Here is a 21,872-nt window from a genome sequence, read left to right as displayed (position 1 = left end):
CGAACATTTGTTGTCTGAAATTCCACGTCGGAATTGTGGAATTTCCGACAACGGATTTAGTTGTCGGAAAATTTGAGAACCAGCTCTCAAATTTTTGTTGTAGGAAATTCCGACAACAAATGTCTGATGGAGCTTACACACGGTCGGAATTTCCGACAACAAGCTCACATCGAACATTTGTTGTCTGAAAATCCACGTTCATGCGATGCTGTACCCAAACAAAATTGACATACTTTTTTCCCCACAAATAGAGCTTTCTTTTGGTGGTATGATCATCTCTGCGGTTTTGTTTTTTTTTGCGCTATAAACAAAAAAAGAGCAACAATTTTGAAAAAAAAAACAATATTTTTTTTACTTTTTGCTATAATAAATATCCCTCAAAAAATATAAAAAAACAAATTTCTTCCTCAGTTTAGGCCAATATATATTCTTCTACATATTTTTGGTAAACAAAAATCACAATAAGCTTATATTGATTGGTTTGCACAAAAGTTATAGTGTCTACAAAATAGGGGATAGATTTATCGCATTTTTATTATTATAATTTTTTTTTACTAGTAATTGCGGTGATCTGCAAGGGGCTGCAACATTGTGGCGGACAGATTGGACACTTTTGACACTTTTTTGGGACCAATGACATTTATACAGCGATCAGTGCTATAAAAATGCACTGATTACTGTATAAATGTCACTGGCAGGGAAGGGGTTAACACCAGGGGCGATCAAAGGGTTAAATATGTTCCCTGGGAGGTGTTTCTAACTGTATGGGGGCTGTGCTGACTGGAAGGGGAGAGAGATCGCTGTTCCTAATCACTAGGAACAGACAATCACTCTCAGCTCCCCTGTCATAGCGGGGATCCGCCGTGTTTACACTGGCAGATCCCCGTTGTGGAGCAATCGTGGGTGGCCGGCGGACATCACGCCCGCCGGCCACGTGCATGGGCCCGGGGCCGCGCCTGCTATATCTATTATACTAAGTGACATACAATGGCGGCAATTCGCGTAATAGAGCCAACCTGCGGCAGCTGGTCTTTAAATGGTTAAAGCATGTCGTGTTTGGTATCTACCGTATTTATCGGCGTATAACACGCACAGGTGTATAACACGCACATTCATTTTAAGAGGGAAGTTTCAGGGAAAAAACTTAAATTATAAATAAGAAACTTTGAAGCAAAATAAGGGTCAGTGCACATCTGCAGCCTCACCATTGCCATCAATGCAGCCTGATTAATGCCCATCTGCGGCCTCACAAGTGCCATCAATGCAGCCTCATCAGTCCACATCAATACAGCAGCCTCACCGTTGCCATCAATGCAGCAGCCTCACCGTTGCCATCAATGCAGCAGCCTCACCGTTGCCATCAATGCAGCAGCCTCACCATTGCCATCAATGCAGCAGCCTCACCATTGCCATCAATGCAGCAGCCTCACCATTGCCTTCAATGCAGCAGCCTCACCATTGCCATCAGTGCAGTCTGATCGATGCCCATTTGCAGCCTAGAGAGACGGGACTTCCTATTACAGAGGCCGCCAAGTAAACAGGAGATTCTTACTGTATCTAATCTGATGGGGCTCATCCCGCCCCCCTCCCTGTCCCCTCCGAGGCAGCTAAAATTGAAGTATTGGGGTATAACACGCACACACTATTTGCACCCGATTTTCACGGGGAAAAAGTGAGTGTTATACGCCAATAAATGCAGTATGTACTCGGCATAAGATCATCTTTTATATCTTACCAAACAATTGGGCAATATATTGTGTTTTTGTGCATTAAAATTCAAAAAAGTGTTTTTATTTTTTCCAAAAAAGTTTCGTTTGGAAAATTGCTGCACAAATACTGTGTGAAAAAAAATTGCAACACCCATAAGTTTATTCTGTAGGGCCTCTGCTTTAAAAAAAAAAAAAAAAAAAATTTATATATATATATATATATATATATATATATAATGTTTGGAAAATCAAAGTAAATTTCTAGCAAAAAAAATATTGTTTTCATGTAAACAAAAAGTGTCAGAAAAGGCTTGGTCTTCAAGAGGTTAGAAGAGTAGGTGATGTGTGGAATAAGCTTCTGATGTTGGGCATAAATTGCCAGGACAGTTCAAACACTCCCCAAATGACCCATTTTTGGAAAGTAGACACCCCAGGCTATTTGCTGAAAGGCATGTTGAGTCCATGGAATTATTATTTTTTTTTGTTTTTATTGAAAGTTTATAACAGATGACAATATGACATCATAGCAATTATCAAATTCAGGTTGAGTATATATGTCAGTTTACATGGATTTAAAAGAGACAAATAAAAAAAAAAAAGATATATACTTAAAATAATGAATTAAGGGGAGCATACTGTAAAAGAGTACATAAGGAAAAGGTGATAAAGTAGGTATTTTTTTTATAAACAATAAAATAATAAAAGTAATATTAATAATCATAATGGATAAATTATAATATAAATTAACAAAACACTGGTAATAATAAAATGGTCTGGTATTGTAGATTAAGGAGTTTAATGTACTAGGGACTTAAGATTACATCTTTAATGTAGGAATATGTATGAGAATTATGTATTAGCATCAATAAATTTGTCAGATTGTGTGAAGAGCCACCAATGTTTCCACATCTTGTGAAATTTTGTAGTTGTTTCTTTTTGCAACGCTAAGGTTTCTGGCAACAGATTATAAAATGGATTAAACATATCACTGAAACTGAATTGGACTTAAACGCTGCAGCTTGCTTATTGCATATAAACTCAAACATATCATTTAGGTGACAATTGGGTTAATTAAGTGGGTTAATTGCTAATTTAGGTCTATCTAGGGGAACAAAAATAGAAGTTTTTTTTTTCCATCTCATTGTATATCTCACTGCTGCTAATCTCCTCTAGCCTCTGTCAGCCCCTTCCTATCTACAAGCACTTGATCCAGCACATCATTGATCAGGACTAGCTTCCTATTACTGATAACAGTGGGGCATGTCAATGTTTCCATTAGTGGTGCATGTAACAGGGTGACAATGCAGGAACACAACTGGAGGACAGTTGTCACCCCATAACAGAAGTTTCTTCATGGCGGGATCACCAGAGGCTATTTTCTGAAAGCTGCACATTTAAAAGGATTGAAAACAACTCTTGAAATTGCATTAACATACTAAAGCTTACAAGAGATTTTAGTCATTGAGTTTACATCTTCTTTAGGAATATTGTTCAAACAGAAAAAAAATGTGACAGAGACATCTGATGAAAGAAGATCTAACTATCTGCGTCTGTACTGTGCAAGATCATTTTTATCCTACTCCTCCCCCATTGCCTCCTCCTCCTTGTCAGTGTTCTCTCAATACTCTCAGCATCCCTTTCTCCTGATGAGGTGGAGCCTGGGCTGGCAGTTTTCATAGCTATGAGCACAGAACAAGTGAACTTATTCAAAGCAGTCCCCACTTCAGCGATCAGTGGTGCAGACAGGAGTCTGGGGCTTCACTGCTCTCCTCCAGCACATCTGGAAAACTACAGGCAATCTGTGAACAAGAAGGGGACCAGGCAGTATTGGGAGCCGGCTTATCTAAGGGAAGACAAAAGGACCTCTTTATCATCTTACCATATAAAAACAGCTTTGTGCTCACATAAAAGCAGAAAAGTTCTCAACAGTCATGACATTGGACATAATTACTGGCCAGCTGGGAGCCTGCAGTCATGTAATCCAGCTCCTTCAAGACACACGATGCTATCGTAAAAGGTAAATGCACAGAGGACCATCTTCACTAATCACTACCCATACACTCTTGGCTTTGCAGTAGTTACAATGCTCACATTTAACTAGACTTAACAAATGATTGAATGTGCATCGATATAGATAGATAGATAGATAGATAGATAGATAGATAGATAGATAGATAGATAGATAGATAGATAGATAGATAGATAGATAGATAGATAGATAGATAATGTATAGATTTAAGGAGCAGTGATGATGCGCATTAAACCACAACAACATACTGTAGTAGTACTCTAGTTAGATCAGTAAAAAGGTGAATTTACCTTGATTTCTGTAGATCACTTGGTGCTCATTGCCTTTCACCTTATTAAACAAGTTACTAATATTTTTAAATATAGTGAAAACCTATTCCGGTTAAGTTATATATCTTAGAATTATGTTGTGCAATGTTTTGATTAAATTGATAAAAATGTAATGAGCTTATTGACAAAAATAGTACTATGGAAATGAAATTGCACATATATTAGCATTAACAGTGGCATTAATATTATTATTATTATTATTAGTATTCGCCTTTAGAAATAAATGCAGTTAAGTATGAAAAATGTATACAATGTTTTTATTATTAGTTGCATTTTTTACATGTAATACTGGGAAATGTAGGGGTTAAATATAACGAATAACATGACAGCATATGGTAAGGGAGAGAAACCCTCCAAAGACTATTATGCTTTATGATCCAATCTCGCTGTTAGGAGTCAGAAGCAATGCTCCAACATGTACAGCAGTGTTGTGATGTGAAACATTTCTAAGATGCAGCTTGTGTCACCTATAGTAAATCACTGAGGGTTATACACACTATAGAAACAGCAGAGCTTAATGTATGGCAAATTGCCACTGAAGCCATACTTATGGTCAACAATAGTGGCAAAAGCAAAAAAAATCTGAACCTATTTGGTGTAGTCCGTATTCCTGATGGATACAATCATAAGCATAAGGTAATTCTAAATATTTAGATGCTGTTCAAATGTTTAATGAAACCACACTGTAGTGAAATGTCTGTAATGCTACATACAAATATTCAGCATAAGATACAACAGTTATTTTATGAAATTGTTATTCAAAGCTCCCACATAGTCCACGGATTAGTGTCTGTTCATTGTAATGCCTTGGAAACAGCCAATCTAATTCGCCCTCTGGTTTCAAGCAAACCCTTCAGGAGCAAATGGCATCTGAGGATACCTTAAATTACTCCTTATTAAGAATACTTGTAAATTTCTGCATTATTTTATTTCCTCTGCATTGTAATTATGATGACTGTTGAATGCCATTGGCGCAATTGAAATTATCCAATGTGGCTCCCTCACATGGAAACTCAATTAACTGTGCATGACTAGGGGAGAATCAAGTGCACCATTTCATTTCATTTTCATTTCAGCAAAATAAAACCATAAAACTTACTACACCTTACTTAGTTAATTGAAGATGAAAATAAACAATGTATTGTAATGTAATGGTGTCAGAATAAACTTTGTCAAATCCTATAACTCCATTAACTGTTCAAGCTGTTCTGATTTTGGTGCTTCTTGAGCCTCACACTACTGCTGAGGCAACTGAGTGAGCATGTTATTGGATCACAGCATTAACCTGAATATACTACACAGAGATCAAAGTAGTTAACACCCAGACTGTTACTGCTCCCTCCTGCCTTGAGCATACAACTGCCTCCTCAAACTCTGGAAAGGATAGACAAAATTTTACCAAGGACCATATAAAAAAATCTTCTGATCATTTCAAACCTTCCGTACTACAACTGTGCCTTACAGCAGTAGTTACTACTCGGTCACCCCTACTTTTTTCTCTGCCATTATCCTTCTGAATTGTTTCCATTGTAGAAGGCAATATCTTAGTTTAACTTATGGGTTGGGGCATTGAAGCCAGCTTGGATTTTGTAGGAGACCTGCTTTTCCCTAGCCCCTCCTCTCTGAGCCCCTATTCACATTATGTGAGAACTAATTACAATCAAATGTAATGCATAACAAACAAACTATAGTGCAACCAAAAATCAATAATCAATAAATCAAGTCCACATAGTAACAAATTCCACCCATGTGCAAATTTCAGTGACAGTTCATTAATATCCAGTGACTTTAGTGAGTATCACCTCCAAGCTGGAATTAAAGCTTACCTCCAAAAGTTGACCCCACTACAGAGTCACACACGCCTGGAATAATATCTCTCAGGATACCTCAGGGGAAACCGACTTCCCTTCCTGATGTTCCTGGACAAGACAGACCTCCTCCCGGGTTCTCACTATGTAGACCCCACTACAGAGTCACACACGCCTAATTTAATATCTCTCAGGATGCCTCGGGAACACAACTCCTCTTCCCAATGTACCTAAACAGCTCTGACCTCCTCCTGGGATTTCATTCAGTCATGTGGCCATATAAAGACAAAGGCAAACCATAGTGCTCTCTGCTAGTAACATTTATTTAAAACTTTTAACTTAGGGATTAAAAATACTCACCAGGTGTGTGTGACTCTGTAGTGGGGTCAACTTTTGGAGGTGAGCAGGCATTCCAGCTAGAGGTGGTAGTCATTGGATATTAATGAACTGTCAATGAAATTTGCCCAATGATGGAATTTGATATTATGTGGACTTGATTTATTGATTATTGATTTTTGGTTGTGCTACACTATATTTTGTTATTAGTATATTGAGAGTCACATGAGGATACACTCTAAGTGGTGTGGGCAGCAATCAGGTCAAGCCTAATGCCCCATACACACGATCAGAAATTCTGCCAGCAAAAGTCGGATGTGAGCTTTTGGTCAGAAATTCCGACTGTGTGTATGCTCCATCAGACTTTTGCTGGCAGAATTCCAGCAAAAGATTGAGAGCAGGTTCTCTATTTTTCGGTCAGAGAAAGTTCCTATCCGAAAATGCATTCGTCTGTATGCAATTCGGATGCGCAAAAAATCACGCATGCTCAGAAACAATTTGACGCATGCTCGGAAGCATTGAACTTCATTTTCTCGGCTTGTCATAGTGTTGTACGTCGGAGTGTTGTACGTGTTCTTGACGGTCAAATGTTCAGAAAACTTTTGAGTGGAATTCCATCGGAAAAACCATCCAAGTTTTTTCTGACGGAAATTCCGCTCGTGTGTACGCGGCATAATAGTAGACTAATACATTGAATAGTATAATTCATTCACATTATTTTTGTATCGAATATTGCACTGATTATCTATTTTTTCACATAAAAATTTAATGCATATTTGCATTTAATATTTTATAAATGTTTTATTATAGCTAAAACAGATTACAGAAATTAAATTACATATTTATATGTATATTATATATATATATTACAAAAAAACAAGCAAATAACAGGGTGGAGTCTGTATCTAGTAGGGTGAAGACTTTCCAACATGGCGGACAGATGTATGCAAATATAGACAAGAAAATGTCTGTGTTTGTGGGCTCTTACTAATATTCCAGTATAGTTTGGTATCTGTTTTTTTTTGTTTTGTTTTGTTTTGTTTTTTAGCATAGACTAGATTTAGGTGACGAAAAGAGGGTATGGAAACCGAAATAGGCACCACATCCCTAAGGATAATAGATTTTAAAGGTACAAAAAGCAGGACTTTAAAGGTGCCAATTAACCTCCCTGGTGGTATGATTATTGCATATTTTTGATGCTGAAAGCGGTACAATTATTTTGCATGGAAATTTGGCTTTTTTTATTGTAGGCCTGTAATTCTTAGGAATAACTCACTTAAATCTATCCAAACAAGAGTCTAGTAGACATCTTGAGTATGATAAAGTTTGAAACACGAAATCATAAATTATAATATAATAAATAACTTGTAATAATTATAGCAAATAATAATATAATAATAATAAAAATTATTTAATAATGTAATCAAATCAATAACACTGAAATTTGCTCAGTTGCAGAATTGTCGCCGTCATTACTTTTCAGTGTTTGATGATGGATCTCCCCACAAATCACTATCGCTCAATTCTGCGATTTCTAGCTGGTCTAAAACCACTTTTGCTGTAAAGGGACGGTTTTGGTTGCTATGGACAATCTCCAGTTTCCAGGCAAAAAGAACAGTTTTTATAATATAAAACTGCATGCAGGGCACTGGAGAAACCACTAGGGACAAAAGGGAGGTGAAAAAATGTCATATAGTAATGTAATCTGTAAGATTACAGTGTTCTGTATGTATAGTGTGTGTTTCACTTTTTGAATTTGGTGCCGTTCTCCATCCCCGTGCGTCGCAACGCTCGCAGGGAACGGAGATTGGCTGCGTGATGAATCGAGCGGAGGACCAGACGCTCACACTGCGGGGAGACATTGCAGGATCCAGGGGACAAGGTAAGTAAGCTCTTCCAGGATCCTGCGATGCGATCCCGAGTGTGGCTCGGGGTTACCGCTTTTGGTTCTGAAATTCCACCCAGAGCCAGACTCAGGAATACCACCAGGGAGGTTAACTAGACAGTTTTTTTAAAAAATTATACATTTTAATAAATAACAGTATCTTTAAAATGACAAATTGTAGTCAAATAGAAAAGAATATTTGACTACTCTGTCATTTTAAAGATACTGTTATTTAATAAAATGTATAATTTTTTAAACAAACTGTCTTGTTTATTGGCACCTTTAACCACTTGAGGTCCGGGCCATAGCCGAATGACGGCTACAGCGCGGACCTCAATCTCCGGGAGGACGTCATAGGACATCCTCCCCTGTGCACGCGCACCGCGCGCACCCTGCAGGGCGCGCGGCGTGCGCGCTGTGATCACCGAGTCACGGAGACTCGGATGATCACATATCCGAGTAAGGGGCCGGTCCCGGCCCCTTACCATGTGATCAGCTGTCAGCCAATGACAGCTGATCACATGATGTAAACAAAACACGGTGATCGGTTTCGTTTTCTCCTCACGCTGAGAGCGTGAGGAGGAAAAAAAAGCCGATCACAGGCTTATGTGTAAGGGACATCGGTCCCGAAGAGGAAGGAGGCACAGATGCCTCATCTGTGCCTCCAAGTGCCATATGTTATTGCCACCTGCCAGTGCCCACAGTGCCCACAAGTGCCACCAACAATGCCCACAATTGCCACCAACAATGCCCACAATTGCCACCAACAATGCCCACAAGTGCCACCAACAATGCCCGCAAGTGCCACCTAGCAGTGCCAGCTAGCAGTGCTGCCATCAATCAGTGCCCAATCAGTGCCCAACACTGCCACCCATCAGTGCCCATCACCGCCACCCATTAGTGCCCATCACTGCCACCTATCGGTGCCCATCACTGCCACCTCATCAGCGTACATCAACGAAGGAGAAAAATTACCTGTTTGCAAAAATTTATAACAAAATATAAAAAAAATATAATTTTTTTTTTTTAAATTCTGTCTTTTTCAATTTTTTTAACAAAAAATAAAAAACGCAGAGGTGATCAAATACCATCAAAAGAAAGCTCTATTTGTGGGAAAAAAATTATAAAAATTTCATTTGGGTACAGTGTTGTATGACCACGCAATTGTCATTCAAAGTGCGACAGCGCTAAAAGCTGAAAATTGGTCTGGACAGGAGGGGGGTTTAAGTGCCCAGTAAGCAAGTGGTTAAAGTCTCGCTTTTTGCACCTTTAAAAAAAAAAATAGATTTAGGTAGCCCTCCACCATGCCACATCCAATATATATACACAAAGAAATAATAGGAACTCTATTTATCAAACAAGGCAGACTTTATCAGTACAACTTGAGGCAGCTTGTGTTAGAAATTGTAATATTTTACTTCTGCAGCAATTAAAAACTTAAAGGTTCCAAGCACAAAATGAACTCCTATGAAAACAGAAGCACTCACCACCCACCTCATTTTTGGATTTTTTTTCATACCTTTTTTGTATAGTTCTTCGGGACTTCCGTCACACGGCACTGTACCCTCCACCTTCCCCCCGTCACCTTCTGGGACCTGTGTGCATCCCAGAAGATGACAGGACCATTCAAAAAGCGCCACGCAACTCACACATGCGCAGTAGGAAACAGGCAGTTTGCCTCTTTCCCTTAGTAAGGATGCCAGTGCCTGCACCAGGTGCTGATGGACGGGTCAGTTTCAGGTGCTGACATTGTGGGCTCCCTGGACAGGTAAGTGTCCTAATATTAAAAGTCAGCAGCTACAGTATTTGTAGCTGCTGGCTTTTCATTTTTTTACACCCAGGCTGGAACTCCGCTTTAAATATAAAATAATTGCACCACGCTCTGTACACATAGTAATCAATACCAAACAGATACCCAACCCAGAAATGGAGATACTCAGTCGACATGAAATTACATGTTGACTGTGTACCTCCATTTCTGGGTTAAGTATCTGTTTGGTATTGGTACAGAGGGTATTGCAATTGTTTTATATTTAAGTTTTTAATTGTTGGAGAAATAAAATATTACAATTTTTAACACAAGCTGCCTCATGTTTGCCATTAAAGTCTGCCTTATTTTATAAATAGGGTTCCTATTTTTTCTGTATTTATCATAGACTACTCAGTTGATTAATTTGTGATTATCTCCTGCTTTGACTGGGTCCTCCCAAGAGGTCATCCTTTGGGTCTCTGGTCCTCCCTCCCTGCCATTTTATCTTCCAGCCTCTGCTAGGCTTGGCCTTGTAACAGATTTTTTAAAATGACAATTATACTTGTGCTAGTAGTAAATGTGTTCTTAAAAAGTGTAATTCAGCAAAAAGTTATGATTTATGTAGGTTAACCTCCAGGTGTGAAATCCTTGGTACAAGTTGCTCTAATATCCTATATGGCAGCTGCAGGTTTAACTGTGTATTATTTAATAGAGTTGTAATACAGTATGCACTAGAGAGATCCAGGGTACTCAATCATCAGCAAAATCTGACAGTAAAAAAATCTTCAGGGCATGGAGAACAGAGGCATTTATAGCACAGAAGTAGATTGAACAAACTAACTTAATTTCCAGATGATGACATAATAGGGCACACAGATACTTCCTCTGAGTGTGTTGTCTTCTTGGAATGCTAAACATACATGTTTGCATGAAGTGATGTCAGGGTAATATAATCTGAACCCTGGGTATATACGATAATTTTTTCACAGGTTATGCAAGGAAAAAATGTAAATATCTGTTAACATGAATCTGCCATGACAACTTTTTGGCTTTTAAAATGTTTGTTTCCCTGGCTGCCAGACCAATCCTTTAGCTTTATCAATCAGCAAGTCACTGCATGTGACATATGTACCTTGGACATTCACTGACTACGTAACACCTAAAGCAACTGTTAAAAGATGTTACCAATGGAAGTACCCACATTTCAAGTGGACTTTAAGATTATTGGGGAACTAATGTAAGTTAGTTTGAGGTGAGAGTATTATTGGGGGTACCTGTCAAACAAACTTTACCCTGAAATATATAGCATCTTCTAATGATAAATACAGGCTGAACATCCCTATTTTGTGCTTCCTTCATTGCTGTCTGTATGCATTGAGGTATAAATCATTATGCAGCCACCCACTTATGAGGTCTTAGTATTATCCTATGAGGTATTATATTATTATCTTCTGAGGTCAGAATAGCTATACAGTTGTAATCCTACACAGTTTCAAAGATCTGCGGCTTCCAGGGACATTCCTAGACTCTGATGACTTGTCCTTGGAATGATCTGTCTGTTTTAAAAATTGGCAATCTATACAATTGCTGACCATCCTGGTTTGTTTTCTATTTTTATGCAAATACATGCTAAAAAAAACGTTATAGCTTTTTCCCATTTATTCTAAAATGACCATAAAATGCCTTCCTTATTTTACTGACTGAAAAATTATTAACTCTCTGACCAGAATAGGTTTAGCTCACATATTCCTACACAGAGCTAGTAAGTAAAATTGAACTAATGGAAGTGGGCTTTCAAATCAATTGCATAGAAGGTGCTGTGGGGGAGTACAGATTTAATAATTTTGTGCTCTGCAAAACAAATGAAGAGGAATTTCCATACTTCATAAAAAAGGTCTCTAGGGGAGAAGTCATTAAAACCTTCTAGAAGAAAGGGAACAATACTTGCACACAAAAGCAGTCATTGTCATCATTTGTACCGCAAGAACAATGGATAATTTAAAGAGTTACAAGCCTTATCTATAGAAAAAAACATTATGTTTGGGACCCAGATGTTTGAAATGCCTTGTCAGCATCTTACATTCTTGTGATCATAATTTTTCCAATTACAAAGAGGGGGGTCTATAATCCAGATTACTAATGGCAGTTTTTAGAGTAGGGATGTTTCCATAATTTCTGATAGTATGGGGATTATTTAGTAATATGGTCCAAAGAGTAACCATAATATGCAATGTGCAGTAACCCACCGCAACCTCACAGATTTAATTAAAGATATAATGACCAGAACAGACATATTGTGAACAGGCTATAGGACTACAATACAAGTACCTTGTGGTGTCTACGCATACCTCTGAACCTTATCTTAGATTCCCAAGTGCCCAAGGTATTATGAATTTTGGTTGTCCTAATATACAAATAGCAACACTTCTAGATACTGTTGATAGAAGGTCCACCCTTTACATTTATTAAACCTCCCTGTTTTCCAGCAAGCTGTCTGTTATAAGCAAAAAAAAAAAAGTGCAGGGGTCGGGAGGAGCAGGCCTGCTATGGACGCTTGAAGAAAGTACTGCCATTTCCACATTAGGTTCCCACAGAGATTATTGGCTCTCAGAACTCTTGACAAAAAAATTGAAAAGTATGTGCAAGCAGTGTCTGCATTTTAGTCTGGTAACCACTTTACAACATTTCTAAATGTGTACTCTAAAGCCCAAGCCTAGGAAAATAAATATATTCACCCTTGCAGTGCCCCCACTGTAAGGGTTATATGCTCCTTATGTCTAGCAAATTGTAGAACAGCCTCTATCACTGACCCTATTCCTCGCTCTATCCAGTTGCAGCACTCTCCTCCACCCAACACTCTGGCCTGTTGGTGGAGCTTCAGCATAATTACATATAATACAGGGACATTAAGCCTGTATGGTGCATTGAGGAGGCTGAAGTGCAACCGGACTCGGTTATAGCTTACAGAGCAGCTGCAGTGGAACAGTCACAGTGCTGGTGGGAGTCTGCTGGAGCTAGGAAAGCTTGCAGTTTGTGGGGTCCCCCCTTCATGGGGATTTTATTTTATTTTCCTGGAACTGGGTTTTAGGTGAAGTTAATCAGAGAGAAAAAATTTAGATTAAGTGCAGTTTGCACATTTCTTGGGACATTTCAAGCCACATGTTTTGCTGCACTGAATGACTAAGAATGTCTAAACTATACCAAGTTACATTTAGAAAATCTTCTTACACATTTTAACCATATATTAATTAAAAATTAGGCTATATATAAATCTTCATTTCATAAAAGTAAATACAATAATTGGTTGTATTATCATATCTTAACTTTTTGAATAACATGCATTTCTAAGAGATCCTACAGTACAGCGTCCATGTTACTTTAGTTATTTCAGTTTCCTAATTTCATAATTAACTGTCAGGTGTGGAGCTACAGGGCACTAATGAGGAAATCTGCTGGGCCTGCATCCCTTTAGACGGGTTCCTATTGAAAGTATCTCTCAAAAAATGAAATTTTTGTTGCAAGGGATGCCTGAAATCTGACTTGTATCTTAGGCAGACTTCTGGGAAAATTGGTGAACCAATCACACAAGCAGGAAATTATGTTTCTGGGGAGTGGTCAGTGCACACTCTGTGTACTGAAAACTCCAGGTAGCCATATCGCAATGTATTCTCAGAAAATTACATTGGCTGCAGATTGAAAAGGAAAGGTAATTTTTAATAACTTTCAATTACAAAATGATTAATGCCACAATCATATGCGCTATATTTTTTTTCCTTTATTTGCTATTTGTTTTCCACATGAAAGTGGAGTTACCCTTTAATTAAACAAGCTGAAGTTAGAAGCTAAATGGTTACTATGCACAGCTTGCACCATATTCTGTGTGCACCACTTTAGTAAATCTCCCCCTAAGGCACTGTTGGTATCTACTACCCAAGTCTGGGACTTTGTTAGCTCTCAGTTTTCCAATGATAATTTTTACTGCTTTTTCAATTTAAAGTATTAACATTACAATCAGCATTGTAATTTCCTAGAATGCAGACTAGCGGACAAGTGTAAAGCAATAGAAGTAGCTTTGTATCACTCTTCAAAAATGAGAGTAGCAATATAAATAGGCTTTTAAAGGACAACCTCAGGCAAAAACAAAATTCCATAATAAGTATTTAAAGCGAATGGTTATTTATCTGTGTCTACTTTTTGTTGCTGGATTCCCAGTTTGGAAGGAAAAACATGTCCTAAAAAGATTTTAGCTTGTAGCAGGGAATGAAATCTGTCTCAAATAAAGTCCTGCTTCTGACAACTTAGTAGCCATTAGTCAAAATGCATTTTGATCCAACACTGAATAAACGCTTGTATTCTTTTTCTTTGGTAACTGGAAGTTGCTGTCAACTACTGTTAAATGATTTGCAACAGTCATTGTGCAGGTATTTCTTTCTCAATATTAAATACACATAAACTGATATTATTTAAAGTCACTAAGAATGTTTATCACAATTGAAGTTTACATTTTGGGAACTTAAGTTAAATTATTAAAATTTGTATTTATAGTATAATTGTAACTTGAAAAGTCGTAGCCTCCCTGGCAGTTTTCCCGAGTGTGGCTCGGGGTTAAAATTCAGGACCATTAGCGGTAACCCCGAGCCACACTCGGGATTACATCGCAGGATCCTGGTGTGGCTTTACTTACCTTGTCCCGGGATCCTGCGATGTCCCCCGCTGTGTCCGTGGGCTCCGTCCTCCTCCGAAGCCTCTCCTTGCCAGGCTCCGTTCCCTGCGAGCGTCGCGACGCACGGGGCGGAACCTGGCGGCAAATTCAAAAAATGTTAAAAATCATAACACATACAGTACTGTAATCTTACAGATTACAGTACTGTATGAAATGATTTCACATCCCTTTTGTCCCCAGTGCTTTGGCCCATGCCCTGCATGCAGTTTTATGTTATATATACTGTTCTTTCTGCCTGGAAACTGGAGATTGTCCATAGCAACCAAAAAGTGTCCCTTTACGTCAAAAGTGGCTTTAGACCAGCTAGAAAACAGCGATAGTAAATTAGAACACTTGCAGAATTGGACGATAGTGAATCGTGGGGAAATTTATTTTATTATTATTTATTTTTATTTTTTTTAATTATTTATTTTTATTTATTATATTATAATTTATGTTTTTGTGTTTCAAAGTTTATCATACCCGGAATATCTACTAGACTCTTGTTTGGACAGATTTAAGTGTGTTATTGTTAAGAATTACAGACCTACAATATAAAACGCCAAATTTCCATGCAAAATAATTGTACTGCTTTCAGCACCTAAAATCCAAAATAATCATACCGCCAACTCTAGCCATTTTTTGTGGTTTCAATAGAGTGGGGAAGAGTTAAATGGACGTCATTATGGAGATTTTTCCTAACTACTTGTTGCTGTGACACAAGAAATGGTTTGTACAGGCATCACTCACTTGCACAGGAGGCATGGACAGAAATAAAAACATAACTGTACTAAAAGAGTGTTTTCGTCATTGTCCGTGTTCCTGTTTTGAGAGCATAATTTTCTGCCCAATAAGGAACAAAAGGAAAAAAAAAAGCTTACAGAAACGCTATCAAAATTCCTGCTGTAGCCAAAAAGAATTAAAATGTTTTAACTGGAGTTGGGCTTTAGAGTCATGTCCACATGTAGTACAGAAATTATTTCACAAACTCTGGATGATCTTTGGTCATTCTTTTAAATGATGAGGCACTGAGCGGAACCATTAAAAGTTATAGTTTTTGCAGCATTAAAACTATTCATGCACTACAAGCAGCATTCATCTGGGGACATGTGTGTGGCAAGCTTCTATATACTATACCTGTTTAGTAACATGTTGAAGCTAGGAGTGATGCCATCATATTTGCATTTTCATAACTACTGTGTATGTACTGATCAGTAAGCTCAGCAGAGACGGCCTTTTTTTGGGGGGGGGGGCAAACAATGCACCCCCCCATGGGTCAGTTAGTCGGGTCACCCACAACCATACCCCAAACTCCCTCCCCACCCCGTGGGTCGGTGTTTCAGTCGGTTGTTTGGCTCCGCACTTACCCATCAAGCAGGCAGCGCTTCCCTCCGGGCGATGAGTGGCGGCTTCTCGTTAGTCTCCTCATGGCGGTTGTGCGTCTCCTCCCTCCTCCTTTCTCTTCCTCCCTGCTCCTCCTAGGCCAATAGGATCACTTTTCCTTTTGGACAATCAGGAAACGGGTGCATATTCATTTGCTATTGTCACACAACTGGGTGGGCTCAGGGTGCAGTGCACTGCACCCCAAGCCCACCCTTTTTTGAAGCCTATTAGAGCCTCAAGCTCTAATCACGTGCTTCAAAAAAAAACCCTATTGGAATTCATGCGTCCGGCACCCCGCATATAGATTAGGGGACCGGATGCATGAATGGGACACCCTTGTGCCCCTAATGGTGGGGCCACCACTGAAGCTCAGGTTATATTTATAACCCATTGGCTAAGCTCTGTACGTGCTAAAACACATGCCTGGATCCCCAATATGAGGTTTTTGCCATTTGATGTAATACCAACTATGATATGGCCTTTACAGGTTTCATTTGGCTTTCAAGGTTGCATTCTGACTCCATTGCATTAAATTCTTCCTATATTTCTATAAAGAACCCACTAAGGGGTCGGCAATACTATTACTGAGCACAGTGTGAGATTAGTACAGCTATGATATGTATGCAATCTACCCACTGAGGTTCCATTATCTGTATAAGCAGCATAGAATCTAACTTCATCTTAGGTGGAGGTGACATTTGTAGGATTAAAGGAAATGCATACTAATTTTGTGTGTGTTTTCTTTATTGTGGCCAAGACAAAAAAAACTTTTTACTCAAGATAATATGAAATGTGGCATATAAACTATTTGTTTTCTCATTTTCAGTCCCCAGGTGGGCTCTTTAGCTAAAGGAAAGCCTGTTGTTTTCAGAGTTCTGTAACAAAAGCTGTAAGTGATAGATTTGGTGCAGAATCTTATCTTTCTCCCTCTTCAATGTTAGCTTACTTTTTGTTGTTTTGGATAGTACAAGTAAGGTTAGGACCTCAGTCAAGGTTTTATTGGGACCAGCGAGCTACCCCCCTCCTGAGCCGTACCAGGCCGCATACCCTCAACATGGGGGGGTGGGTGCTTTGGGGGAGGGGGCGCCCTGCGGCCCCCCCACCACAAAGAACCTTGTCCCCATGTTGATGAGGACAAGGGCCTCTTCCCGACAACCCTGGCCGTTGGTTGTCGGGGTCTGCGGGCGGGGGGCTTATCGGAATCCGGGAGCCCCCTTTAATAAGGGGGCCCCCAGATCCCGGCCCCCCACCCTTTGTGAATGAGTATGGGGTACATGGTACCCCTATCCATTCACCTAGGGAAAAAAGTGTCAAGAAAAAACACAGTACAGGTTTTTAAAGTAATTTATTAGGCCGCTCCGGGGGTCTTCTTCCGACGCTGGGGGTCTTCTTCCAACTTCGGGGGGGTCTTCTTCCGACTTTGGGGGGTCTTCTTCCGACTCCGGGGGTCTCTCCGGCGTCTTCTCCCTCTCTCCGGTGTCTTCTCTACGCTCTCTGGTTCTTCTCCGGTGCCTTCTTCCTTCTGCCGGGCTTCTCCGCTATCTTCTGCTCTTTTGCCGCTCTTTTGCTAGCGGAGGAGCCCGGACATCTGGATCGTCTTCTTCCCTCTTCTCTTCCAGAGATGTTGACGCAACGCTCTCTCTGGCTGTAATGCTGTCTGTGCGCTCTGCTATGACGTATATAGGCATACTGGGACTGTGAGGTCATAAGGGGGCGTGGTCATGTCATCCTATGATCCAACATCTCTGGAAGAGAAGAGGGAAGAAGATGATCCAGATGTCTGGGCTCCTCCGCTAGCAAAAGAGCGGCAAAAGAGCAGAAGATAGCAGAGGAGCACGACAGAAGGAAGAAGGCACCGGAGAAGAACCAGAGAGCGCAGAGACAACACCGGAGAGAGGGAGACGACGCCAGAGAGACCCCCGGAGTCGGAAGAAGACCCCCCGAAGTCAGAAGAAGACCCCCAGAGTCGGAAGAAGACCCCCGGAGTGGTCTAATAAATTACTTTAAAAACCTGAGTACTGTGTTTTTTTTAACACTTTTTTCCCTAGGTGAATGGGTAGGGGTACCATGTACCCCATACTCATTCGGGATCTGGGGGCCCCCTTATTAAAGGGGGCTCCCGGATTCCGATAAGCCCCCCGCCTGCAGACCCCGACAACCAACGGCCAGGGTTGTCGGGAGGTGGCCCTTGTCCTCATCAACATGGGGACAAGGTGCTTTGAGGTGGGGGGGCCGCAGGGTGTCCCCTCCCCCAAAGCACCCACCCCCCATGTTGAGGGCATGCGGCCTGGTACGGCTCAGGAGGGGGGCGCTCGCTCGTCCCCACCCCCTTTCCTGACCGACTGGGTTGTGTGCTCGGATAAGGGTCTGGCATGGATTTGGGGGGGACACCCAATATGTTTTTTCGGTGTAGGGGGTTCCCCTTAAAATCCATACCAGATCTAAGGGCCTGGTATGCCCCTAGAGGGGAACCCATGCCAGTTTTTTATTTAAAATTTGGCGTGGAGTTCCCCCTCAAGATTCATACCAAACGCCTGGCATTGGCGGATCCCCGCACCAGTGTGAACCCGGCTCGCAAGGTGTCAATGTCGCCAATAAAAGTGGCGAGATTGACACAATATCAGACAACAATACACAAGTTGACCAAAGGGTGGTGGTAAAGAGCTGAAAAACCACGTGATTTGGTGAAAGCTGGCTGGAAAAGTCCTGTCGTCTGTATGCAAGACAAACTTCTAGCCAACGCCCTTTGTACAAAGATCCAAGGGAAAGTTTGTACAAAGTCCTATCGTGTGTATGGGGCTTGAGGGAGGATTATACCCCCTGCTGAACTGGACTCATTCAAGTGAATGGTGCTGCTCTGCAAGTACCCCTGAAATGCACATAATTGCGGCATGCTAGTGCAGGGTTAAAGGGATTCAAGCAGGCAGTGCAGAGGTAATACAATGCCTCCTTACTGCCTGTCAAATGATCTATGAAGAGCAATCTGAATACTGATTGCTCGTCAGAGACCAAAGCAAGCCCTTAAAGTGGATGTAAACCCACTGTCATCATTTCTAATTTAATAACATAGGGCATATCTAGAAGGATATACATGCCTCCTGCATGTATCCTTACCTGTCATAATTCACCCCTTTAGATTAATGAAGCCCCGCAATATCCCGAATCTGTGGGCGGATCTGCTGTCCGCTGCTCGGTGGGCGTAGTCGTGAAATCAGAGGACTCCTCCGCCCACCACTATACTCCCCTGGCCAGCCAGCATTGTGACGACGAGCCTCACGCCAGGGGAGACTAAAGTTCATGCACAGGAGTGGCAAAGCGCATTCTGTAAAGAAGTAGAGCGCGCTCATGGCCCCATGTCACTCCTGCACATACTTCACATTCTACATAGGACGATTCTACAAAGCTACAGCCAATCCTGGGAGGGCTGGAGAAGAAAGGAGGGGGGGATGGGAATTACACAGAATGCCTCTCTAAGGCTGGTTCATGAGATATGTAAATCACCTGTCACTCACAGCACAGGGAAGAACTGACTGGTATTTCTCTGTCTCTCTGTTTTTTTTTATCTCACTGAAAAAAGATAAGAGGATTGCTCAGAGCTGGATTAACTCATGTGGCAAGGTTGGGCACAGATGGCATGAAATCCTATACTGTATAAGTTACAAGCCTTAATTTAAAAAAAATAATTTGGGTCTACATCCACTTTAATTATTAGTTATTTATTTATTTTTTACTTTTTTTAAACAGTTTTTAGAATTTGTTTATTTACTTTTTTTTCTTTACATGTTTAACAGCCCTGTTGGCATGCAGGAATTTGATATACTTTCATGAAAATGCATGTGCTAAAATAATTCAGCATGTAAACAATCACACTGTGGTACAGTGATGTGAGTCCACTATTTGGCTCCTTTCACATGAGCGGACCGTTTGGGTCAGCCTGCCAGTTTTTCAGGCAGACCCAATTGGACCCTCCATTCTCAGACATGTGCCTGTTTACACCCGCCTACATCCAATCTGATCCAATAAAAACAGATGGATAGTGATCAATTTCATAAATACTCTATTTTTGATACCATGTATTTATTTGTATATAGCCCTTATCCAAGTTTGTTCCCTTTTCCCTTTCAATGTAGCACCTTTAGTGTACAGTTTAGAGTGAGGACATTTTATTTTAACTCACAGTAGCCTGTGTGAGTCTGGTTAATTGGTTGGGGTTACCGTAGATTAGGCTGGAGGGCTCTACAAGTCAGGCCTCCGGCATCTTCCCCTGGTTCTAGAAGCTGCTGGAAGTTTCTAGAAGCTAGTGGGAGGAGGCAAAGAGGCCATGATCTGCATATTTATGGGAATCTGGCCAATCCCCAGGCAGGAGGCCTGGCAGGGTGGCTGGGTCAGCCCATATTTTTTTGTGGAGCCTGGCCAGCATGGGAGTTGTTGTCGGGTGGAAGACACTAATATCCAGCAAGCTTTCCAGAGACAGTGCCACCAGCTAATTCCAATCCCTTGTCCTGGGACACTTTACAAGGCAGCTGGTGGGTTGGTATTTTCAATAGAGAGGGGACATAGAGCTCCCACAAGTTTGGGACTTTGATAAACTCCACAAAGGTGACACAGGGAATTCTTCATTGCCAAATCGAGAGGGGTTGTTGGTGTTCTAGAGGAAATAAAGTCAAGGATTTGTCAATTGTACGGCGTACATAGTGAAGGAAGTTGTCCTCAAGTCATTATTTTGAGTCAAGTTGGGCATCCCATAATCCCTATCCAAGTTGTTTCCCCCCAATAAAACAACAAAAACATGCCCAATGACTGATTTCTGTCTCAGAATGAAAGTTGGATAATGCATGTTGCCTGTCTGTGCAAGAATAGGGGGACCCAAAATCAAGCGGCCCTCTGGGGGTAGTGCTATATACACAAGGCTTATATTGCTGATGGGTTTTGTATTTTATGTAGGATACATGCATACAAACACAAAAAGAGGTACATAGAAACCATACTTGGACCTATCCAAACATGGACTACATGTCACTATTTGTAGATTGGCCTTTCCTACCTTTCAGGTCCCCTGAAAATCTTTATAAAATTTGAGCAAAAAAAAATAATAATTTGCATTGCTTTGTTCAGTTCTGTTACCAATACCTACAGACCCACATACTTTAGTCAAAGCACTACCCTCTAAGCCTATTTGTAAAGCATTAAAGTACTATATATCTAAGAACAAAACTTTTTTTTAAATTTTAGGCCTCGTTCACATGAGGCGGATCCGCTCAGTGGAGTCCACCAGCTCAGCAGGAGATCTCTCCGTTGATCTCTACTGTGGCGGCGGATTACAGGTCCGTCTCTGCTCACTGAGCGGGGGGGCCTGTCAGAGCGCCGCTGCTTCCTTTGGAGAGATCGGACAATCTCAGCCGATCCGCCAAGGTGCATGGCGAACATATCGCCATACGTCTGATTTTAGCGGATCGGATGGCAGACGGGTGTCATATCTCCGCTGACATTCGTCTCCCCATAGGAGTCAATGGATGGCCCGCTCGGATCCGCCTGAAAAACGGACAGGCGGATCCGAGAGGGCTTGCCATGTGAAAGTGGCCTTAGATAGATTACAACTGGCCAAATGCTGCTTCATTACTAAAGCCTTGTACACACGCTTCGATTTTCAGACGACCGAACATCTGTTTCTTGTGGCATGCTAATCTCAAGTCGAAAGTGAAGAGGTTACTCACAACACGATAATTTGCATACAACAGAATACAACGTGAGAAGTGACGTAATGTGTTGAATAGTTTTGTATGTATTCTTTTGTTTCTGAGCATACATAGTCTTGCTCTTACGATTTTTTTTCGTACTAAAACCGTATTGATGAAATGAAAATCAGACGTTGAGTTCACATCCGACAAAAATTTTATAGTCTGCACATCCAGCTTTTGTCTGACGAAAAAGCGAAATTGGC

The 21,872-nt window shown here is 40.7% G+C and overlaps 1 protein-coding gene across 1 annotated transcript in view; it reads left to right on the top strand.

The window, feature by feature from the left end:
• Positions 1 to 3,298: 3,298 nt before the first annotated feature.
• SERTM2 (serine rich and transmembrane domain containing 2) overlaps positions 3,299 to 21,872 on the top strand; it is a 159,022-nt gene continuing 140,448 nt past the window's right edge. The window contains exon 1 of the mRNA XM_073599354.1: positions 3,299 to 3,726. The gene's annotated coding sequence lies outside the window, so the exon portion shown is untranslated. The remainder of the gene's footprint in view (positions 3,727 to 21,872) is intronic.

This window comes from Aquarana catesbeiana, linkage group LG09 (assembly GCF_042186555.1).
Source record: "Aquarana catesbeiana isolate 2022-GZ linkage group LG09, ASM4218655v1, whole genome shotgun sequence".
In the NCBI taxonomy this organism is placed as follows: domain Eukaryota; kingdom Metazoa; phylum Chordata; class Amphibia; order Anura; family Ranidae; genus Aquarana; species Aquarana catesbeiana.
This window is presented reverse-complemented; position numbering and strand designations above follow the sequence as displayed.